The sequence below is a fragment of the Saccostrea cucullata genome, unplaced genomic scaffold (assembly GCF_032062105.1).
Source record: "Saccostrea cucullata isolate Sc308-1 unplaced genomic scaffold, CSIRO_AGI_Scuc_v1 ctg5398, whole genome shotgun sequence".
NCBI classification, from domain to species: Eukaryota; Metazoa; Mollusca; class Bivalvia; order Ostreida; family Ostreidae; genus Saccostrea; species Saccostrea cuccullata.
Window position 1 is genome coordinate 14,363 of NW_026929526.1, and position 25,232 is coordinate 39,594.

The 25,232-nt window shown below is 34.7% G+C and overlaps 2 long non-coding RNA genes across 2 annotated transcripts; one reads left to right on the plus strand and one right to left on the minus strand.

The window, feature by feature from the left end:
* Positions 1 to 10,611: 10,611 nt before the first annotated feature.
* Positions 10,612 to 14,548, minus strand: LOC134281110 (uncharacterized). Its single transcript, XR_009995016.1, has 3 exons — positions 14,293 to 14,548; positions 12,933 to 13,105; positions 10,612 to 10,907 (listed from the first exon to the last, which is right to left on the minus strand). It is a non-coding gene; the product is annotated as an uncharacterized LOC134281110 (long non-coding RNA).
* Positions 14,549 to 22,672: 8,124 nt separating this feature from the next.
* Positions 22,673 to 23,887, plus strand: LOC134281111 (uncharacterized). Its single transcript, XR_009995017.1, has 3 exons — positions 22,673 to 22,881; positions 23,095 to 23,204; positions 23,466 to 23,887. It is a non-coding gene; the product is annotated as an uncharacterized LOC134281111 (long non-coding RNA).
* The last annotated feature ends 1,345 nt before the right edge of the window (positions 23,888 to 25,232 follow it).

Sequence of the window (25,232 nt, forward strand, 5' to 3'; positions counted from 1 at the left end):
TACTATATTGTAGGATATCCTAATTCATGACAATGTTAAAAATTTCAAAGCATTTCGTCAAAAAAAAAAGAGATATTGAGATTTTTGTTTCAGCCAATCAGAGCAAGGCGCACGTGCATGCGCGTGAGTTCATGCTAATTTGACCATGTCATATTATTTACACCACTAATATATCCTTATGTAATGAGTTTCAAAGCATTTCATCAAAAAATGTAAAAGTTATAGCTATATTAAGTATATCAGTCAATTCACTCATTTCACGCGCACGCACGTGCAGGCGTATGCGCGCAAAATGACCTTCGTTCCGCACACCTACACTACACACCTATTAACCCTAAAAAGGTTTTAGCTCAGTTGGGTGAACAGTTTCTGAGAACACTCGCGGACAAAAAAGTACCGGAGAACAAATAAGAAAAAAAAAAATAATAACTAGTGCTAATTGTAACGGGGACCGTTACAGATGTTCCCCAAACGCTCCCCATCTCCCTTTTGGTGCCATATTCCCTGTAAGCTTCATTAAATAAGACAAACTTTATGCATTTGAGACTTTAACGTTTACCCAGAAGGGTACCAAGTTCATTCATATTTTAGCATTGCACGCGTGCGCATGTGAATGCGTGTGCGTAATGACCATATCATCTTATCTACACAATCTATATACTTTAATATACTAAATATTAAAATATTTAATCCAAAAGTATTAAAAAATACGCTCATTCAGGTGTATTTTTGATTTTACTCATTCCACGTGCACGCACGTGCATACATGAGCATGGTGACATACCTACTTGTGGAAGTCCATTACATCTATCTATGTTCTAAATCCCACTCGATTTGGTTGAAAACCAAGGGAGTTATAGCTGATTAAAGTTTCAGCCAATCAGATTGCAGTGTACGTTCATGCACGTGTATGGATGTGCATGGTGATCATACCTTCTTGTAGAAGTCCATTATATCTATCTATGTTCCAAATCTCATCCTGTTTGGTTGAAAACCAAGGGAGTTATAGCTATTTAAAGTTTCAGCCAATCAGATTGCAGCGCACGTACACGCACGCGTATGAATGTGCATGGTGACGATACCTTCTTGTAGAAGTCCATTATATCTATCTATGTTCCAAATCCCATTCTGTTTGGTTGAAAAACAAGGGAGTTATAGCCATTTAAAGTTTTAGCCAATCAGATTGCAGCGCACGTGCATGCGCGTGTTCACATGACAATTGTTATATGTCATATTGTAGTACATCCTGAAGTATGCATATGTTTTAAATTTCATAGCATTTTGTCAAAAAACAGAAAAGATATTGAGATTTTTGTTTCAGCCAATCAGAGTGAAGCGCACGTGCATGCGCGTGAGTTCATGCTAATTTGACAGTGTCACATTATCTACAGTATTAATATATCTTTATATAATGAGTTTCAAATCATTTCATCAAAAAATGTAAAAGTTATAGCTATATAAAGTATATCAGTCAATTCACTCATTTCACGCGCACGCACGTGCAGGCGTATGCGCGCAAAATGACCTTCGTTCCGCACACCTACACTACACACCTATTAACCCTAAAAAGGTTTTAGCTCAGTTGGGTGAACAGTTTCTGAGAACACTCGCGGACAAAAAAAGTACCGGAGAAGAAATAAGAAAAAAAAACTAGATACGAGCTCGTTGCGAGCAACGAGAGGTCTTCCGTCCGATTCTGTTAAAAAAACGTAAAATCGAGGTGAAAAGTAAAAAAAAAATATTAGACTTAAGGGGGATTGAATCCAAGTCGCCAGCATGAAAATGGAACGCGCTAAATATTACGCTATTGGGACCTCTGCTCTAAATCTTCTTGTATATACCTCTGCATAACAGTGCTTTTGTTTTAGAATCATAAAAGGCTAGTCACTATTCATAATTTCGCGCAAACGCCACGAGTTAATCTTGGCGCCTTTTCTTTGAAATGTTCTATTTAATACGTGTGAAAGCTTCAATGAAATAAAACACCGTTCATGTAGCCTAAAATTCGACGATTAGAAAGTATATTTAACACATTTTAAGAATTCCATATAGTATGTAAGCAAGTAACACTTTTTCTATTTTGAGAACCAGCCAAAACCAATTATAGAAGAAGTTTAAGAAGAATGTAGTTTGACACAGAATTGCGACGTAACTATGACGTGAAAATCCAAGTATTCCTTTACATTTTATTTGTCCCTATGTAACTTTCCTTCAAGCAAACGTTCGGCTGCCTCCATAAACCCCTATTGCGAAATGTCGGAGTTGACAGAGACAGCCGCCATTTTGGTCTCGCTTCAGATTTTTAATTGTTAATATCTAGAGTTTGGATTTATCAATATTCAAACAAATCATACAGTAAGCATTCTAAGAAGGGTCTCTATTACCATTCCAAAAATAAATGAAAAATATTGAAAAACAAAAAAGTTAGAAAATACGGACTTTTTAATTTCGCTTCCGGCAGCAACTGGAAGTACCGACGACACATGAAAAGGTGATTCGTCATATCTAAAAGTCATCATCTTTCATCTCTAACAAGTCTCCAGTTAATATCTTAAACTATTTTCAAAAAAAAGGGGGGACAAAATTGCATTTTAAAATCAGAAAAGTGTCAATAACTTGGAACCAAAGGTGAGTATTCCAAATTTAACTTGTCATGCCACAACTTCATATAATGATGCATAATTCCTGAAAGTTTCATTGAAAACCACTCAATAGTTTTCGAGAAATCGCGTGCACAAAATTTTGGGGAAAAAAATAAGAATGATAATAATAAGAAACAGTAGAATCACTAGAAGGTCTTCCGTGAAAACGGAAGACCTTAATAATAATAATAATGATAATAAGAAACAGAGTAAAAACAATATGTTCCCAAACTCCGTTTGGGGAACATAATAATAAGAAACAGAGTAAAAACAATATGTTCCCAAACTCCGTTTGGGGACCATAACTAGATAGGATCTCGTTGCGAGCAACGAGAGGTCTTCCGTCCGATTCAGGAAAAAAAAATTGTAAAATCGAGCTGAAAAGTGATTCAAAATTTTGATCACAAGAAGGATTGAATCCAGGTCGCCAACGTGAATGCGCCTTTTTTTCTTTTCTCTTTTCTCCCCAACGCGCGAACCATTTAGCTATTGGGAATACTGCTTTAAATATACTTGTGTATACTTTTGCAACAGTACACCTGTCTAAGAATCATAAAAGGCGGACCACTATTCATAATTTTGTGTCAAACGCCACGCGTAAATATTCGTACCTTTTCCTTGTACTGATCTATTAAAGAGGTGCAATAGCTTCAATAAAATTAATTAAATAAAACATTCTTATCACCTTTATTTTATTTCGGCGTTACGAAAGTATATTTAACACATTGTACACATTACATATCGTATCTAGCCCAGTAACACTAAAACAGTGAGACGGAAATTAAGTTTTTTAATTAAGATTGACACTGAACTGCAACGTACTACTACGTGAGAGTCCAAGTAGTTTTTTGCATTTCATGTATCCTTATGTCAGAAAGGTTTAATCAAACGCTCAGCTGCCTCCATAAGCCCCTACTCGCGAAATGTCGGAGTTGACAGAGACAGCCGCCATCTTGGGCCCGCTTCAGATTTTCAAATATTAATATCTAAAGTTCAGATTAACCAATATTAAAACAACTTATACTCACCGTCAATAGAAACGCAACACCCTAATTTTAGGGGTGAAAATTATATACGGGATATAACTATGTACCAGAAAAGTTAGGACATCTTTTACTTTGCCAAATCAGTTATTTAACGGTTGAATGATTTTCATTCCATTACCGGAAGTTGATTTTTACCTCCCTGAACAGAAACCAAAAATTAGCATTTTTAATAAAATTATCGACGATATTTTGGGTTTTCAAGGTTATGTACCTGTTAATTATAAATCTTGTACTAAAAGTCCGGAAAAAATATCCTTCTTTCTCTTCCGGATGTGATGCCTATATTTCCTCAAAGTAACTGAAAGCACGCATTTTCATTGCTTATGTTGGAAATTTTCAAAATAAAGTAAAGGGAGAGCTACAGATGCAAATATACACTATATAACGACTTTTCGGGCTCATGTGTTTCAGAAGCATGAATGACAGTTCCTTGACCGGAAGTCCAAGGGTTACTACACTACGCCAAGTTAGAGAAAATTCGACCTCAGTATCTGAAAAACAGGCATTGAAAAAAGGACAAGAATATTTATTTCGCTCAGATTAAAACATTGATAAACTTAATACGTGGTAGAATTCTGGCTACTTATGTTGTACCTGGCGGACTAGCACGTTTTAATTGAATGGTCGGAAGGGGGGATGTTTTAGAGTTATGTGTTACTTTATAAGGTTTAAAGATAAGATTAAGAATGAATACATAAATGTAAAAAGTAAATTTACAAAACACTGATACTTTATTTAAACTTTAAATGTAATCTTTAGACCTTAGAAAGTAAAACATAACTTTTAAAACATCCCCCCTTCCGACCATTCAATTAAAACGTGCTAGTCCGCCATGTACAACATAAGCAGCCAGAATTCTACCATGCATTAAGTTTACCAATGTCTTAATCTGAGCGAAATAAATATTCTTGTCCTTTTTTAATTGCCTGTTTTTCAGATACTGAAGTCGAGTTTTCTCTAACTTGGCGTAGTGTAGTAACCCTTGGACTTCCGGTCAAGGAACTGTCATTCATGATTTTGAAACACATGAGCCCGAAAAGTCGTTATGTAGTGTATATTTGCATCTGTAGCTCTCCCTTTTCTTTATTTTGAAAATTTCCAACATAAGCATTGAAAATGCGTGCTTTCGGTTACTTTGAGGAAATACAGGCATCACATCCGGAAGTGAAAGAAGGATATTTTTTCCGGACTTTTAGGACAAGATTTATAATTAACAGGTACAAAACCTTGAAAACCCAAATATTGTCAATAATTTCATTAAAAAGGCTAATTTTTGATTTCTGTTCAGGGGGCTAAAAATCAACATCCAGTAATGAAACGAAAATCATTCAACCGTTAAATAACTGATTTGGCAAAGTAAAAGATGTCCTAACTTTTTTGGTACATAGTTATATCCCGTATATAATTTTCACCCCTAAAATTAGGGTGTTGCGTTTCTATTGACGGTGAGTATATATAGTAAGCATCAATAGAAGTGTCTCTATTAATATTCCAAAAATAAACGAAAAATATTGAAAAACAAAGAAAGTTGAAAATTTGGACTTTTTAAATTGGCTTCCGGTAGCGACAGGAAGTACTGACGACGAACGAAAAGTTGCCTCCTGGAAAGTATTGATCATCATCTATAAACTCTGAAAGTTTCACATTGATATCTTTACCGTTTTTGAGTTTAATCGTGGACAAAATGTCGTTTTAAAATCAGGAAAATGGTCCAAAACTTGGCACCAGAGAGGAATTTCCAAAAACTGTCTTGGAACTTTCAGGAGTATCTTACAACACATCTTTCCTGAAAATTTCATGTAATTCTATCCGGTAGTTGTCGAGAAATCGTGTCAGAATAATAATAATAATAATAATAATAATAATAATAATAATAATAATAATAATAAGAAACAGAGCAATAACTATAAGGTCTTCCGTGAAGACGGAAGACCTTAATAATAATAATAACTAGAGCCGAGCTCGTTGCAAAGCAACGAGTAGGTCTTCCGTCCTGTTTGACCAGAAGTAACTTTCAATTTAAAAAAATAAAGAGTAATGAAGTCCCAAAATGGTTTTATCCTCCAAATCTATGTTAATTATTGCAAAATTAAGCCATTTTTGGCAACTTCCGGTTTGACCGGAAGTTACGTCGACAGACGGAAAATTAAGATTTAAGCTTCCAGTCACATATGATATCCAAAAACCTGTCAAGAACAGCAAAAATATGCAATTTTTGACTACTTCCGGTTTTACCAGAAGTGACGTCGCCGGACGTATTTTGACGACGCCATTAGATAGAGCTTGATTTTTTGAACAACTTTGCTTCTTTGAAGTATTATAAATTCTCAATACTTTTTTAGATATAATGAAAAAACTTTCGGCCCCTTTTGGCCCTTTATTATAGGGGCCAGCCCCTTATTGTTGATATATTTCGAAAGATCGTGACATTCTTCACAACTTTTGTTCTATATGTCTTTACAAAATATTAACGTGTAAAAAGATATTGCCAAAAATGTGTGAAAATTTTCTTAATTCCCGATAGCCCTTTTTTCGAGCCATAGCGAGCGCCGACGTACTGCACTTCCAGAGAATAAGAAAGGCGTATGTCACATCAGCACATTTTGCTCTATCATCGCTGAAAATCTTACATTTCTATCTAAAAGGACTTTTGAGAAAAATGCTGGACAATGTGACCCTCTGAAAATCAATAAATCGCGGAAATCTCGAAACCGGAAGTGACGTCATAAAAATAAAAAATTATATATCAGGTTTGATTAATGTTCCATCAGTCCTGAAAGTTTCATGAAAATCTATCCAGCCGTTTTCGAGAAATCGCGTGCACAAAATCGGTAAGAAAAAAAAAACAATAATAAAAATAACTAGAGCAAAGCTCGTTGCAAAGCAACGAGTAGGTCTTCCGTCCGGTTTTGACCGGAAGTGCCGGAAGTGACGGAACAAAAGAAAGCAATGAGCTAAGTAATCTCCAGTGACTTTATAATTTCAATTTAGCATCAAAACCTTTAAAATAAGCCATTTTCTGCTACTTCCGGTTTGACCGGAAGTGACGACGACGGACGGAAAATTTTTTTTATATGCTCCCAGAGACATATGTAACCCAAAAACTTGTCAAGAACAGCGAAAAAACGTGTTTTCCGACCACTTCCGGTTTGGCCGGAAGTGACGACGACGGACGTATTTTGACGACTTCAATAGATTAAGCTTGACATTTTGAACAACTTTGCTTCTTTGACGTATTACAAATTCTAAATACTTTTTGAGATATAAAGGAAAAACATTCGGCCCCTCTCGGCCCCTAATTTAAGGGGCCAGCCAATTTTTCGAGGTATCATTTGAAAGATCTTGGAATTCTATACTTTTTTTGTTCTACATGTTTTAACAAAGTATTTCTAGGTAAAAAGTTATCTTAGAAAAGGTGTTAAAAATTTTGAAATTCCTGATAGGACTATTTTCGGACCATAGCGAGCGTCGGCACTTCGTACTTCCGGTGGTTGTGGTATACGAAATTCACTTTTCCAAAGGTTGCTCTAGCATCACTGAAAATTTCATGCTTTTGTGTTGAGTGGTTTTTCAGAAAACTGCCGGACAAAGTGACCCTCAGAAAATCACTAAAACGCAGAAATCTCAAAACCGGAAGTGACGTCATCAAAATAAAAAAATATATATCTAGATTTTTTCATGCTCTATCAGTCCTGAAAGTTTCATAAAAATCGAGCGAGCCGTTTTCGAGAACTCGCGTGCACAAAATCGGTAAGAAAAAAAACAATAATAATAATAATAACTAGAGCAAAGCTCGTTGCAAAGCAACGAGTAGGTCTTCCGTCCGGTTTTGACCAGAAGTGCCGGAAGTGACATGAACAAAAGAAAGCAATATGCTAAGTCGTCTCCAATGACAATATAATTTCAATTTTGCATCAAAACCGTCAAAATAAGCAATTTTTAGCTACTTCCGGTTTGACCGGAAGTGACGACGACGGACGGAAAATCAATTTTTATGCTCCCAGAGACATAATTTATCCAAAAACTTGTCAAGAACGGCAAAAATATGCGTTTTCCGACTACTTCCGGTTGGCCGGAAGTGACGACGCCGGACGTATTTTGACGACCCCATTAGATAAAGCTTTATATTTTGAACAACTTTGCTTCTTTGACGTATTACAAATTCCCAATACTTTTTGAGATATAAAGGTAAAACTTTCGGCCCCTTTTGGCCCTTTTTTTTATAGGGGCCAGCCCTTTATCGGTGATATCTTATGAAAGATCGTGACATTCTCTACAACTTTTGTTCTATATGTCTTTACAAAATGTTAACATGTAAAAAGATATTGCAGAAAAGGTGTCAAAATTTTCTAAATCCTCGATAGGACTTTTTTCGAGCCATAGCGAGCGCCGACGTGCTGCACTTCCGGAGAAAAAGATAGGTGTATGTCACATCAGCACATGTTGCTCTATCATCGCTGAAAATTTCATGCTTCTGTGTTAAGTCCTTTTTGAGAAAACTGCCGGACAAAGTGACCCTCTGAAAATCACTAAATCGCGAAAATCTCAAAACCGGAAGTGACGTCATCAAACAAAAAATTATATATCAGGTTTGCTTAATGTTCCATCAGTCCTGAAAGTTTCATGAAAATCGATCGAGCCGTTTCCGAGAAATCGCGTGCACAAAATCGGTAAGAAAAAAAACAATAATAATAAAAATAGTGGAAAAGAAACCTAAGAATAACAAGAAGGTCTTCCGCTGAAGACGGAAGACCTGAATAATAATAAAAATAGTGGAAAAGAAACCTAAGAATAACAGTAAGGTCTTCCGCTGAAGACGGAAGACCTTAATTAAAATAGTGGAAAAGAAACCTAAGAATAACAAAAAGGTCTTCCGCTGAAGACGGAAGACCTTAACTAGAGCCGAGCTCGTTGCAAAGCAACGAGTAGGTCTTCCGTCCTGTTTGACCGGAAGTGACTTTCTTTAAGAAAAAAAAAATAAAGAGTAATGAAGTCCCAAAATGATTTAATCCTCTAAATCTATGTTAATTATTGCAAAATTTAGCCATTTTTGAAAACTTCCGGTTTGACCGGAAGTGACAACGACGGACGGAAAATTAAGATTTAAGCTTCCAGTGACATATGATATCCAAAAACCTGTCAAGAACAGCAAAAATTTGCAATTTTGAACTACTTCCGGTTGACCGGAAGTGACGTCGCCGGACGTTTTTTGACGATGCCATTAGATAGAGCTTGATATTTTGAACAACTTTGCTTCTTTAACGTATTAAAAATTCTCAATACTTTTTGAGATACAAAGGAAAAACTTTCGGCCCCTTTTGGCCCTTTATTATAGGGGCCAGCCCCTTATCGTTGATATCTTTCGAAAGATCGTGACATTCTTCACAACTTTTGTTCTATATGTCTTTACAAAATATTAACGTGTAAAAAGATATTGCCAAAAATGTGTGAAAAATTTCTAAATTCTCGATAGGTCTTTTTTTGAGCCATAGCGAGCGCCGACTTGCTGCACTTCCAGAGAATAAGAAAGGTGTGTGTCACATCAGCACATGTTGCTCTATCATCGCTGAAAATCTTACGTTTCTATCTAAAAGCACTTTTGAGAAAAATGCTGGACAATGTGACCCTCTGAAAATCACTAAATCGCGGAAATCTCGAAACCGGAAGTGACGTCATAAAAATAAAAAATTATATATCAGGTTTGATTGATGTTCCATTAGTCCTGAAAGTTTCATGAAAATCGATCGAGTTGTTTCCGAGAAATCGCGTGCACAAAATCGGTAAGAAAAAAAAACAATAATAAAAATAACTAGAGCAAAGCTCGTTGCAAAGCAACGAGTAGGTCTTCCATCCTGTTTTGACCGGAAGTGACGTCAACAAAAAGAAAGCAATGAGCTAAGTTGTCTCCAGTGACTTTATAATTTCAATTTTGAGTCAAAACCTTCAAGATAAGCTTTTTTGGCTACTTCTAGTTTGACCAAAAGTGATGTGAATTGACAAAAATTAAGTTTAATGCCTTCAGTGATATATGTTACCCAAAACCTTGTCAAGAATGACAAAAATATGCACCACTCGGCACACCTCGGCCGATTCGTACCTCATTGATGTAGTTCACGGAATCAGCCGAGGTTTGCCGAATGAAATATGCACTTTCTGATGACTTTCAGTTTGACCGGAAGCGATGTCACCAGACGCATTTTGACGAATTCAATAGATTAAGCTTGACATTTTGAACAACTTTGCTTCTTTGACGTATTACAAATTCAATTTTTTTTTCAAATGTAAAAAGATATTGCAGAAAAGGTGTGAACATTTTCTAAATCCCCGATGGGATTTTTTACAAGCCATAGCGAGCGCCGACGTGCTGCACTTCCGGAGAAAGAGAGAGGTATGTGTCACATCAGCACATGTAGCTCTATCATCACTGAAAATATTATGTTTCTGTCTAAAAGCAATTTTGAGAAAAATGCTGGTCAATGTGACCCTATGAAAATCACTAAATCACAGAAATCTACACTAAAGAATGCTCTGTGCCAAGTTTAACTTAACTTTGTCCAGTTGTTCTGAGAAGGAAATGAAATTCTGAAGAATTTAAGATAAAGATGATAATGGGTGAATTTTCAAAATTTTACTACAGCTTTAGCTCATATGAGCTGAACTGTAAACAGATTTTGTGCTTTGTTGACTTTGAAATGTGACTGGACATCTCTTTGATCTTGTGTTTGAAATAACATGTCCTTTGTTCTGAATCATGCACATTTGTTAATATGCCAAGATAGCAATGTTCCTTCAATTATACTGTAAAAATACACATAACAGATCTTATATATTGCCACTGAAGACAGACCTTTATCATCTTTACCACATGTCTTCCCTTGGAAGCGGAAGACCTCAATACAGATGTAAACATGCAAGATCTGACAAATATTTAAAAGAACATTTATTCCAAATTAAACATATTAGATTTTGCAACAAAATCTATTTATCTTGAAAAACTGAAAGCAATTGATATAATCATATTTTTGGATTGATGTCTGTTTCTCAAATCAAAATTTAAATATGATATATTTAAAATCATCTTCTGAAACTGAGACTTGATTCAGTTGATTGTTTCAATTTCATTCTGCTGTTTATTCTTTGTCATCTCCCAAAAGAGGCTCTTCTGGCAAATCATGATCATGCTTGGCATCAAATTTCAGTACTCAGATGACAGTCACACCTATCAAAAGAAATTGATTTTTTTAGAAGTACAACTTATCAGATAAGATAAACCATCAAACTTAGTTATAAGATATTGTTATACCTTTAAAAAATTGTTCCTATACAAATCTATACAGAAAAAAGTCTAAAATTTTTAATGTTTTGCCGAGCGGGCATAAAAAAATCGATGCTGGACTGCTCGGAGAGATGTTGGACTGCTTACGTCACAGAATGGGCGGAGCTTAATCTCATTTTCATTCTTTGGTTTTAAACAATGACAGATCTAATGTTACATTACGGAATATAGTACAAAATACATGTATGTCAAAAAATATATAATAAAATGAAAGGTATAACAAAACATTTTATTGACTAAGTTCTCGGACAAAATGCGTTTTGTCGACTCTCGAACCAAACTGTCTGCCTTCGGCCTAACGGCCGCGGGCAGACAGTTTGGTTCTTTGGTCCGACAAAACGCATGTTGCCCTCGAACTCAGTCAATAAATGTATACTGTCACATTTCTGCATGTGTATTATTTGTAAAACTACTCTATAATCATTTATAAATTTAGGTTTACAGGCAGTCATTTGAGGATGTAATAAATAACATATTAGTTTTTCATGATTTCAAATAAAGGGTATGTACATAACTTGTTCATGTCAAAATTTATTAGGAATGGTAATGGTTAACAGTTGTTAACCGACTAATCAGTCAGAAAGATGGTATCTGGTTATGATTTTTTATGTGTCAGGATAAGGCCATTCATAAAGGTGTTACTAACAGCACATTAGGAACAATGCACTAATGAAGTGACAAAACAGCATCGCATAAGAAACAATAAGCTAGCGCAAAGTAACAATGCTGCTCTAGCTCATTTAAAACACCATGCTACTAAGTTTATGACAGCATGCTAATTGTTTAAGACACTTACATGCTAGCGTGAAGTAAAAATCTGCTATCACGCTTATGAGAATGGGCTAGTGTGCTTATGACAACACGGTGACAATGTACTTAGTGCGTTTGTAACAAAGTTTCAGCAGGCTGTTTACACTACGCCGTCAAGCTTACATATATTAAATAGATTGTGTAAAGTTGTATTAGGCCATTCCAAGTTTTTTCTCTGTTTAGCGTCCACCCATCTTTCAAAAACCTACCAATCTATTCGCAAAAAAAAACAACAACACAGAAGCCAAAACATAAAACACAGGATTAAAATGATTTTCAATGATTTGATCTAACTAAACTACTTTAATAGAAGAAATGTCTATTCTTAAGCAAAAACAAGGGAATAAATGCTTACAATACACCAAATATAACTTACTGTACAGAATTATTTGGAGAAATTGACAAATTCAACAATTTTGCCTAAATTAATCAATTTCAGGACTCTTGATGTTGTGTGTTTTTTCTAACATGGGGTGTCAAAAACCAAGGCGCACACGGACGCTAAACATAGAAAAAACTTGGAATGGCCTTAGCATAGCAGCATGTTGAGCATCAGCACAACTGCATGTTGTTCTAAGTTGCCTTAGCCTAACAGTGTTGAGAACACTGTGTTAGCACATTGTTCATAACACACACTTTAACAAATTGCCTTATCAGGACACCATTTAGTTTTCCATATATATATTTTAAAAAGACTGGGAATAAAATTCAATTTTCGATAAGCTTCTTTTCATTATAAGTGTTTGCCTAAGCGTTTTTTACTATATAACCCAAATACATCATTGTCTGTTATGGTAGCCTAGTGGTAGGGCAATCGCTATGTATAATCATGAAGCTGGGCTTGATTTTAATTCACTGCATCAAACCTAAGACAAAAACATGTACGCAGTTATGTTCCCTAACCATGCTCCCAACATTTGTAGTGAATTAGACCCTAAAAACCTCACAGTAGATGTTAGGATAATGACCCTGAGTTCCAAGTAAAGGTCCATATTGAAGCTATTCACCAGTATATATTAACCTCTCTAAATAAGTGAATGAGTGAGATTCTCATGATAACATTATCAATCAAAGTATCAATAAGAAGCTGATACTTACTGCTAAATGCTAGAGACAGGTTACTCCAAAGAGACTGTATAAACCGAGATTCTGTGTCACAGTAGGTGTGGGTGTTGGCACGAAAAGGATCCCTTACTTCTCAAAGGCAATAAGTGCTGAGTACAAGTCTATATTTGCAGCTTACTATCCCTAGTGGTGGCATCATAAAATGACTGAAAAATTTTCAATAGACTAATTAACAAACAAACCATTTCTGCAGCCTTATCACAAAAAAAGCAAACTCTACTATTACATTTTTTTTTTTACAAATTTCTTTTGCAATTTAACTAAGAAACATACATATGACAAAATAAAATATTGATTTAATTAACTGAGCAATATTATATTGTGTGCAATTTTTTTGTCAATAAATTATACTAAATTTTTTTTCTGCAGTAACTTTGGACCCACAGTGCTTTGCTTCTTTGAGCTACATTCAAGCTTTAAAGTGGTATTGAAGGCCAAACTTGCACTACGACGTCATGTGACTTTAGAGTCTAGTGCCCTGTTCAGACGGAGAGTTTAATTCGCAGTAAATTATTGCGAAGTAAACTAAATTAAATGCAAATCAAACTAATGCGAATCAAACTGTGTTCACATGACAGCTAATTATAATGCAAAGTAACCAAATCGAATAAAAATTTTACTTTGACAGTCATGCAGGCTTCAGTTAGGCTTTTATGACATCATTTACAAATCATGTCACCTTAGGCATAAACAGATGTATTTGACATAATGTCACAGTGTCTGTTTTCACATTTTAGTGATTAACACTATATTTTCCTTAGTTTTTCACTCAAAAATAGCACAAGTACTTTAAGCTGACCATCAACATGTAGCATTTGACTTAATTTTGCCATTTCACATGCCTCAAAATTTGATTGGAATTAGCTTACCTTAGTCATGTTAGTGTTCACAAGGAGCTAAGGCAAAGTAATTTAATGCGCAGTAAATTAATTCGAATTAAAATAATTTGAATTGAACTCAGTCCATGTGAACATGCATCGATGCACCAAATGTCTAGTGCGGTTTGACAAGCCTGATCTTAATTAAAAGTGAATAAGTATCTGCCCTTACCATGCTTATCGTACCCTAACATCACACCCGTCAACATATTATTAGTTGAAAAACATTTTGTTTTGAACATGTTGAAAGCAAGTCTTGTTGAAATTACATGCTCACACATATTTAAATAAAATTTAAAGCTGTGGGGATTTTAAAAGGCTAACTGAGAGCGTCTGAACTGTAAAACAGTTAATATATCGCTGTGTCTGTGTATTTCTAAAAATATCGACAGCTGATAAATGCTCTAAGCTGCCATAGTAATATAATGTAAATTTTAGGTAAACAAAAATCTTACCTTCGAATTCATTCCCATGGTCCATGCCAATCATAAATTAAAATGTAACCGTCAGCTCTTTAATCATTCGATACAATTATCACTGGGGAATCCGAAACAGAGTCAAGAGTGTTCATCCTTGTTTATCACTGTGACAGTCGGAATTTCCTCGTAAACAATTCACACAAGAATATATAAATCGGATAATTTTGCTTAGAATAATGCTCCAGAGGATTGATAAAGTACTTTGAGCTGCAGATAAAATGTCCGTGCATGTTTACATGTAAGAGTGATGATTTATTAATTAATTTCTAATTAATTAATAAATATCAGATTATTTTGTATTCTATTTGTATATATTTTTATTTCAGCTTATTAGATAAGTGTATGGCCATTCAGGTGTAACAGACAGTGCTACCCTGTTATTTGCCTTTAGGGTTATAATTAAGGTCCTGGCCATAAGTTCTACAAGTCATTTGTTTCTATTGGGTTTTAGTTTTGTGTTCTTTGTGTTTTATTGGTTTGTCAAATTCCCTCCAAAGTGTTCTTGGTCTTTCTGGTCATTCTTTGTCCAGATTGTTTATAGAGAGGTTCCATTGATTTGGTTGTGACAGAATTTGACCAATTGACATTCTGACTGAGACTCTCTTCATATTCTGGTAAGCTAATATTTAACATATTTCTAATATAAAGTTCATTAAATGTGAAATCTGTAATTCTTGCAATATTAATTTCCATAGCACTTTTGCACAGTAAGAGAGATTTTGGAAGTCAGATTTTTACTTAGTTATTAGCAGTAAAGTTAAAGGTATTTTTATGATCCAGATAATATGTACATATGTGTTTTAAGATCAGAGAATTATAAAAGGTTTATGATAATTTATAGTTATCATCTGGACTCCCAGCTATATACTGTAGTGGTGTGATAAACCATATGGGAGCTTGCCTATTCCCTCAGAATGGTATGCTATTGTTTTTATGATTTATTGTTTATAAGAAAAAGGTACATAATGTCTATGAAGATATTATAGCTTTAATAGTAATATATATTTTGTTGTAAAGTATTTTAATTATATGCACAAAGTGTAAATTCTAAGGGAGTATTATATTATATCCAAGATGTGTAATGAATGTAAAAGTTACCTCCCTTTATGCAGCATTGTGTATAATATTGAATTGTGCATTAATGATTTTATGATTTTACTCAATATTGTTATTATTTATTTCAGGGCAATAGTGAATATATTTATATCTACAACCATTAATAAACAGTGTGTCGAACCCTGACAGGTGTTTTCGTTATTACGATTCCATAACCCTGTTACATACATACGGCTTGTATGGTGAGAAAATCCTCAACTTCACTTTTTAAACATGATCAACATGTGTCCGATTTGCCGATTTCGATGGGACACACTGAAACCCGGATGTACTAAAGACCTGAAATTACCCGATGTTTTTATTTTAAATTAAATGATAATATTGAGTACTTAAAATGTCTTATTTTAAAGACCTTTGACTATGATGCATTATGTTATACAAGAATTCATTTGTTTGGAATATTACTGACAATTTTTAATCAGGTCAAATCAGGATTTTAGCATATCAAGTCTTTAGTACCTTCCCGTTTCCCACAATGCCGCGCGTTGTTTACACCTATACAAATGCAGAAAAAAACCCATTTTGATTTCACCTTTTGTTGTGTACATACATCACATTTTAAATTACTTGCATAAAAAGAAAACAGAGAAACACCGAATCAACACTATATCTTACTGATGCATCAACTAAAACCAGGGACCTGTCCTATGTTAGTATATAGGTCCCTGCTAAAACTGTGCGTTAGTGGCACAGTAAAGGCTTGGCTGGCTACAGTAACTAGACAACTTGTCCATGTAAGGTTTCCCACATATTTGTTTTATAAAAAACAAATATAGTTTGGAGTTTGTTTATCTTTATACCAAATGACAGGGTTTTTCATCAATTCGAAATGATTTCAGATAAAATTTTTCATAGTTTAACTGTTACCATTAAAAAAATTATATTTTTAGCTCTCAGAAAAAAAAAAACGTTTATGATCTATTTACCCCTGGCCTAATTATAGGGACCAGCCCCTTTTCCTTAATCGAATATGAAAGCTCTCATAATTAATACGCGGCACAACTTTTGTTGTATATTTCTTGCCAAACTATTCTCGGTGCAAAAGTAATTACGCGTTTTGACCGGAAGTGACGTCATTTGACGACTTTTGACAATTCCGGCATTATTTCCGGCTGACATCACAGTCAGCAAGTCAGAAAAAAAAATTGATAAACTCAAATTCAATCATTTTATTTGATTTATTTTGATTCAAAGGAAAAACTTTGAATTTTAGACTACTTCCGGTTTTTACCGGAAGTACTTCTGATGGATGCTTTTTGTTGAGGATTGTGAATAAAAATATATGTTCTATTTGCCTTTAATCAATCCCGTTAAATTTTTCAAAAAATCTTAAAATTAAACATCCCTTCCTGTGTCGACCGGAAGTGACGGATGTGAAATTAAAAGACGTCATGCATAACTCAATAAGATGTTTTATAATCCTTGAAAATATCATGATTCAATCTTGAGTGGTTTACAAGAAGATGCTTGGACAAAATGACAACTTAAAAAAAGAAAATCGGACAAAAAATGCGACCGGAAGTGATTTTCAAAAAAATGAAAAAAAAGGTCTGGAGATATTACAACAATGCATCATTCCTGAAAAAATCTTTGAAATCGGTTCAGTAGTTTCGGAGAAATCACGTGTACTATGAAAAGGGAAAAATAATAATAATAGGAAACATAAGAAAAACAGTAAGGTCTTCCGAAGGAAGTCGGAAGACCTTAACTAGACGAGCTTGTTGCAAAGCAACAAATAAGTCTTCCGTCTAATTCTGAAGACGATGATATCGAGATTGATAGACATTTACGGTTATGTGTGCAAAAAACGAGCCATTTACAAATACTTCCAGCCTGACCGGAAGTGACGGTATTTTAACGACTTTAAATGATCTCTGCCTCTGCTATTTATTATTTTGAACAACTTTCCTTGTATGATGCATAACAAATTGTCAACACTTTTTGAGATATCAGATAAAACGTTTTGGCCCCTCTGGATCCTTTATTTTAAGGGCCAGCCCTTTTTCTTGGATATCATTTGAAAGATCATGCAATTCTACACTTCTTTTGTTCTACATCTTTTAACAAAATATTTCTAGGTAAAAAGTTATCGTAGAAAAGGTATTAAAAATTTTGAAATTCTTGCTAGGACTATTTTCGGTCCATAGCGAGCGTCGACACTTCGTACTTCCGGTGGTTGTGATATACGAAATTCACTTCTCCAAAGGTTGCTCTAGCATCACTGAAAATTTCATGCTTCTGTGTTGAGTGGTTTTTCAGAAAACTGCCGGACAAAGTGACCCTCTGAAAATCACTAAAACACGGAAATCTAAAAACCGGAAGTGACGTCATCAAAACAAAAAAATATATATCTAGTTTTTTACATGCTCTATCAGTCCTGAAAGTTTCATGAAAATCGAGCGAGCCGTTTTCGAGAACTCGCGTGCACAAAATCGGTAAGAAAAAAAACAATAATAACTAGAGCAAAGCTCGTTGCAAAGCAACGAGTAGGTCTTCCGTCCAGTTTTGACCGGAAGTGACGGAACAAAAGAAAGCAATGAGCTAAGTAGTCTCCAGTGACTTTATAATTTCAATTTTGCATCAAAACACTTCAAAATAAGCTTTTTTGCTACTTCCGGTTTGACCGGAAGTGACGACGACAGACGGAAAAATATTTTTTATGCTCCCAGAGACATATGTAACCCAAAAACTTGTCAAGAACGGCAAAAAAACGCGTTTTTCGACTACTTCCGGTTTGGCCGGAAGTGACGACGCCGGACGTATTTTGACGACTTCAATAGATAGAGCTTGACATTTTCAACAACTTTGCTTCTTTGACGTATTACAAATTCTCAATACTTTATGAGATATAAAGGAAAAACATTCGGCCCCTCTCAGCCCCTGATTTAAGGGGCCAGCCCTTTTTTCGATGTATCATTTGAAAGATCTTGGAATTCTATACTTTTTTTGTTCTACATGATTTAACAAAATATTTTTAGGTAAAAAGTTATCGTAGAAAAGGTGTTAAAAATTTTGAAAGTCTTAATAGGACTATTTTCGGGCCATAGCGAGCGTCGGCACTTCGTACTTCCGGTGGTTGTGATATACGAAATTCACTTCTCCAAAGGTTGCTCTAGCATCACTAAAAATTTCATGCTTCTGTGTTGAGTGGTTTTTCAGAAAACTGCCGGACAAAGTGACCCTCTGAAAATCACTAAAACGCGGAAATCTCAAAACCGGAAGTGACGTCATCAAAACAAAAAATTATATATCTAGTTTTTTTCATGCTCTATCAGTCCTGAAAGTTTCATGAAAATCGAACAAGCTGTTTTCGAGAACTCGCGTGCACAAAATCGGTAAGAAAAAAAAAATTAATAATAATTAAACTAGAGCAAAGCTCGTTGCAAAGCAACGGGTAGGTCTTCCGTCCTGTTTGACCGGAAGTAGCTTTCATTTTTAACCAAAACTAAGAAATAACGCCTAAAAAGGGTTTGAATCATCTAAAGCTATATTGATTTATGCAGAAATAAGCAACTTTTGCTACTTCCGGTTAAACCGGAAGTGACAACGGCGGACGGAAAATTAAGTTTTAGGCTTCCAGTGACATATGTTACCCCAAAACTTGTCAAGAATGGCAAAAATACGCGTTTTTCGACTACTTCCGGTTTGGCCGGAAGTGACGACGCCGGACGTATTTTTACGACTTCAATAGATTAATTTTGACATTTTGAACAACTTTGCTTCTTTGAGGTATTACAAATTCTCAATACTTTTTGAGATATAAACGAAAAACTTTCGGCCTCCTTTGGCCCTTAATTTTAGGGGCCAGTCCTTTTTTCGAGATATCATTTGAAAGATCTTTAAATTCTACACTTCTTTTGTTCTTCATGCTTTTACAAAATATTTCTAGGTAAAAAGTTATCGTAGAAAAGGTGTTTAAATTTTTGAAATTCTTGATAGGACTGTTTTCGAACCATAGCCAGCGTCGGCGCTTCGTACTTCCGGTGGTTGAGATATACCAAATACATATCTCCAAAGGTTGCTCTATCAGCACTGAAAATTTCATGCTTCTGCGTTGAGTGCTTTTTGAGAAAACTGCCGGACAAAATGACCCTCTAAAATTTACTAAATCGCGAAAAACTCCGAACCGGAAGTGACGTCATCAAATTAAAAAAAACGCCTTAAGTTCATATCATTTGTCATCAATGCTGAAAGTATCATGAAAATCCATCGACGCATTTACGAGAAATCGCGTGCACAAAATCGGTAAGAATAATAATAATAAGACTAGAGCAAAGCTCGTTGCAAAGCAACGAGTAGGTCTTCCGTCCTGTTCGACCGGAAGTAGCTTTCATTTTTAACAAAAATGAGAAATAACGCCAAAAAATGGGTTGAATCATCTAAAACTATGTTAATTAATGCAAAAATAAGCCATTTTTTGCTACTTCCGGTTTGACCGGAAGTGACGACGACAGACGGAAAATTAATTTTTATGCTCCCAGAGACATGTTACCCAAAAACTTCCCAAGCTCGGCAAAAATACGCGTTTTCCGACCACTTCCGGTTTTGACGGAAGTGACGACGCCGGACGTATTTTGAAGACGCCAAAAGATTAAGCTTTTCATTTTGGACAACTTTGCTTCTTTGATGTATTACAAATTCTCGACACGTTTTGAGATATAAAGAAAAATCTTTCGGCCCCTCTAGGCCTTTAATTTTAGGGGCCAGCCCTTTTTACAAGATATCATTTGAAAGATCTTGGAATTCTACACTTCTTTTGTTCTATATGTTTTAACAAAATATTTCCAGGTAAAAAGCTATCGTAGAGAAGATGTTAAAAATTTTGAAATTCGCGATAGGTCTATTTTCGGGCCATAGCGAGCGTCGGCGCTTCGTACTTCCGGTAGTTGTGATATACAAAAGGCACTTCTCCAAAGTTTGCTCTAGCATCCCTAAAAAATTCACACTTCTATCTTAAATGGTTTTTGAGAACATTGCCGGACAAAGTGACCCTCTAAAAATGACAAAATCGCAGAAATCTCCGAACCGGAAGTGACGTCATCAAAACAAAAAAATATATATCTAGATTTTTTGATGTTTTATCATTCCTGAAAGTTTCATGAAAATCGATCAAGGCGTTTTCGAGAACTCGCGTGCACAAAATATGTAAGAAAAAAAATAATAAAAACTGTGGAAAAGAAACCTAAGAATAACAGAAAGGTCTTCCCCTGAAGACGGAAGACCTTAAAAAGTTGAAAAGAAACAACAGAAAAATAAGAAGGTCTTCCGTTGAAACGGAAGACCTTAAATAGTGGAAAAGAAACCTAAGAATAACAGTAAGGTCTTCCGCTGAAGACGGAAGACCTTAATAATAATAAAAATAGTGGAAAAGAAACCTAAGAATAACAGTAAGGTCTTCCGCTGAAGACGGAAGACCTTAATAAAAATAGTGGAAAAGAAACCTAAGAATAACAGTAAGGTCTTCCGCTGAAGACGGAAGACCTTAATAAAAATAGTGGAAAAGAAACCTAAGAATAACAAGAAGGTCTTCCGCTGAAGACGGAAGACCTTAATAATAATAATAAGAAACCGAGTAAAAACAATATGTTCCCAAACTCCGTTTGGGGAACATAACTAGTGCTAATTGTAACGGGAACCGTTACAGATGTTCCCCAAACGCTCCCCAACTTCATTTTGGTGCCTCATTCCCTCTAAACTTCATCAAATAAACTAAACTCTATGCATCTTAAACTTAAACAACATTTTTTTCTAAAATATAGCAAGTATATAGCAAATTTTTGCATTGTACGTGCGCACACTTGCATGCATATGCGGAATGACCATATCATTGTATCTACACTATTAATTCATTTAAATGTACTTAATATCAAGGCATTTAATCAAAAAGTATTCGAAAATACGCTAAATCAAGTGCGTTTGTAATTATACGTATTGCACGTGCACGCACGTGCATGCATATGCATGATGACCATACTCTCTTGTAGGGGTCTATTAAGACTACCCAGCAGGCACGCAACGTTGTTTCAACGTTGAAAGGAGGTGGAATATAGGTTGCAACGTTGATCAACTATATTTCAACGTTGTTTCAACGTTGAGGTTTCAACGTTGAATCCTCGACCTTTTTTCAACGTTGAAACAACGTTGAAGCTGCAACATATTTTCAACGTTGAATGTTCGTCGATATTTCAACGTTGAAACAACGTTGAGGCTGCAACATATTTTAAACGTTGAATGTTCGTCGATATTTCAACGTTGAAACAACGTTGAGGCTGCAACATATTTTCAACGTTGGATGCTCGTCGATATTTCAACGTTGAAACAACGTTGAAGCTGCAACATATTTTCAACGTTGAATGCTCGTCGATATTCAACGTTGAAACAACATTGAAGATTCAACATGTTTTCAACGTTGGGTTTTTTCTGATATTGCAAAGTTGACTGTCTATTGATTTCAACGTTGAAACAACGTGGAAGATGCAACATATTTTCAACTTTAGGAAAGTTAGGAAAATTTAACGTCGAAACAACGGGTAACGAGTATTGAGCACTTTAGTTTAAGTTCAAAATATAAAGGTGTCTTTAACTTTCTAATCCATGCGATTTTTCGCAATATACACACAGCTGTTTGCAATGTTAGAAAATATTATGTACTTAATAATTATACTTAATAAATGAAACGCATACATTATAAAGTGATTCACTCAAAAGAGTTGTGCCAATAGCTAGTACCATTATAAAAATTTTAATATGAGTTTATATGAAGCATGGCATCTACATTTAACACTTCATTATAATTATGTTTCAAAAAAGTTTTTTTTTTTTAATAAATTGTGAATGCTATTTTTTTTTTGGGGGGGGGGCATATTTATAAAATATGTTAAATATTAACTTTTAATGAATAATAACATCTTTATCCAACATCTCACTGTAATTCCATGTTACTATAGAATTAATAAAAATAGTTATTCCGAATTAATGTTCTAAAAATTAGACTCATATGGATCCGTGCCGTATACTCTTGCGCAGATTATATGTATACAGAGCGAATCTAAGAAGTCTTATTTTATTAGATTGTGCTTTTGTTGTGTGTATTAATTCTATAATCTTTCTTTTCATGAAATATAAAAAAAAATTCAAATAAACTCATAAGAATTTTCACACTGACAATTAACCCCGGTCAAGTTGCATTACTTAAGATCCACTCCCCCAAAAACCTATCGAGATATCAGATAAGGAGTGCCTCTCGCTTAGTTGGTCAGTTTCAGTGTCAGGATAACCTTGTTATGCAATTTTCTTGCTGGGCAGAGTATAGCTGTTTGCAGCTTATCTAGGTCAAAATTTGAATTCAACTGATGGACAAGAAGTGCGCGTCTCCTTGCTGTTCATATTTAATGTGTTTTCAAGCTAGCTATACACAAAGATTAAGGCTGGAATATCAACTTCTGCTCAGTAAGTATTATTTCCTTTTCATGAATTTAAGAAATTTAAGTTTTTTTAGTATCTGTTCATCATTTAATTCTTGTGTTACAAGTATAATATTTGAAATCTGCGTGAAATGCATATCCTTGCATGGTTTTTGTAAATAGGTGTTTTGTTGATATTCATTTGGTTATGAAATATAAGCAAGTATACTAATATATTATACAATTTAACTAATTGTAGTTCGTCGTTAGGTTAAATCAACCAGTGGTGCAGGGAATTCATTGTATGGTCAGCCTTGATTGCATCAGATTCTTCGCCCGTGAAATTTATACAAAGGAATGCAACATTTTGTAAGTGTACACTATGTATATGTATGTCTATAACATTTTCTTTAGTAATAATTATTTATAAGCATACTCATACAAATTTTAAATGAAGTCAACTATAATTCTTTTAATTATGTTAATTAAATCCAAGTACCGGAATATATCCCTTTGTCTGATTTTTTAAATCATTCATGTACGTTTATTTATTTTTATCGTTTGAAATAACGTGTTACGTACATTTTATCGTACAAATAACTTTAACATCTTTATTTCTTTTATCAATAGGCTTTTGCTTTGGAGGATGGATTCTCCTGTTCATTTCTTTCATTCGTGGGAATTAATTATATGCGTGATTAAAATCAATGGATCCGCCACTTTGTGGAACTTAGTAGTGTAAGGCAGACGCGTACTTTGAAGGACCTGGATGTGATTACTGTGACCCACTTTTCACTAGGAATATAAATTTTGTAAAGCAGTGATTTTTGAGATTCAGTGATTGAATCCGAATTTGTGTTTGTCTTTAAAAAACATGTAAAATAAATTCTCTCACAATCATAATACTGGATTACAACTTATCTAAATATTACGCAACTTGAATAAAAAATTTTATTAGAATTTGAAATCTATTTGTTTATGAAGCAAAATGTAAAATGAATTCAACGTGATTTCAACCAAATATCAACGTTTGTACAACCGAAAAATTTCAACCAAATCTCAACCTAATTTCAACCAATGTTCAATGTTCACTTTTGTTCAATGTTGATATTTGACGTTGAAACAACGGTGAAGCTTCAACGTTGCCTCAACTTTCATTTGCAACCAAAAATCAACCATAAATCAGCCAAAAATTCAACCCATTTTCAACGTTTATTCAACGTTGAAAATTGACGTTGAAACAACGTTATGTCTCAACGTTGACTCAACTTTCATATGCAACCAAAATTCAACGTTGATTCAACGTTGAAGTGCAACGTTGATTCAACGTTGAATCAACGTTGAAATGCCTGCTGGGTATCTATGTTTTAAATCCCATCCTGTTTGGCTGAAAACCAAGGGAGTTATAGCCATTTAAAGTTTAAGCCAATCAGATTGCAGCGCACGTGCATGCGCGTGATTTCAGGAAAATTATTTTATATCATTTTGTAGGATATCTTAATGCATAACTATGTTTTAAATTTCAAGGTATTTCGTCTAAAAATGAATAAGATATTGAGATTTTTGTTTCAGCCAATCAGAGCGAAGCGCACGTGCATGCGCGTGAGTTCATGATAATTTGACCATGTCCTCTTGTCTATAATACTAATTTATTCTTATATTCTGAATTTCAACACATTTCATCAGAAAATAGAAGAGTTATGGCTATATCAATTATATTGGTCATTTTACATGTTGCACGTGCGCGCTCTTGCAAGCACGTGCGCGCAAAATGACCTTGATTCCGCAAATCTACATAACATGTCTACTTACCCTAAAAGGTTTTACCTACATCAGATGAACAGTTTACAAGATCATTCGCGGACAAATAAGTACCCAGGAAGAAGAAAAATAATAATAAGAAACAGAGTAAAAACAATATGTTCCCCAACTTCGTTTGGGGAACATAATAAGAAACAGAGTAAAAACAATATGTTCCCCAACTTCGTTTGGGGAACATAATAACTAGACCGGAAGTGACGTCATCAAAACGGAAAAAAAACGCATAAGGTTCAAGTGATGTTCCATACGTCCTGAAAGTTTCATAAGATTTTTTTGAGCCGTTTTTGAGAAATCGCGTGCACAAAATCGGTAAGAAAAAAAAATAATAAAAGTGAAAAAGAAACCGAAGAAAAACAATAAGGTCTTCCGCTGAAGACGGAAGACCTTAATAATAAGAAAGAGAGTAAAAACAATATGTTCCCAAACTCCGTTTGGGGAACATAATTAACACTAAACATCTCATCATACATACGACAGCTTTTGAATTAACGACCCAGGAGGAATATAGGAAAAAGTGATTAAATAAGGAATATAATTAACACAGTTTTCAATAAAAGATTGAGTGTATATCTAAAA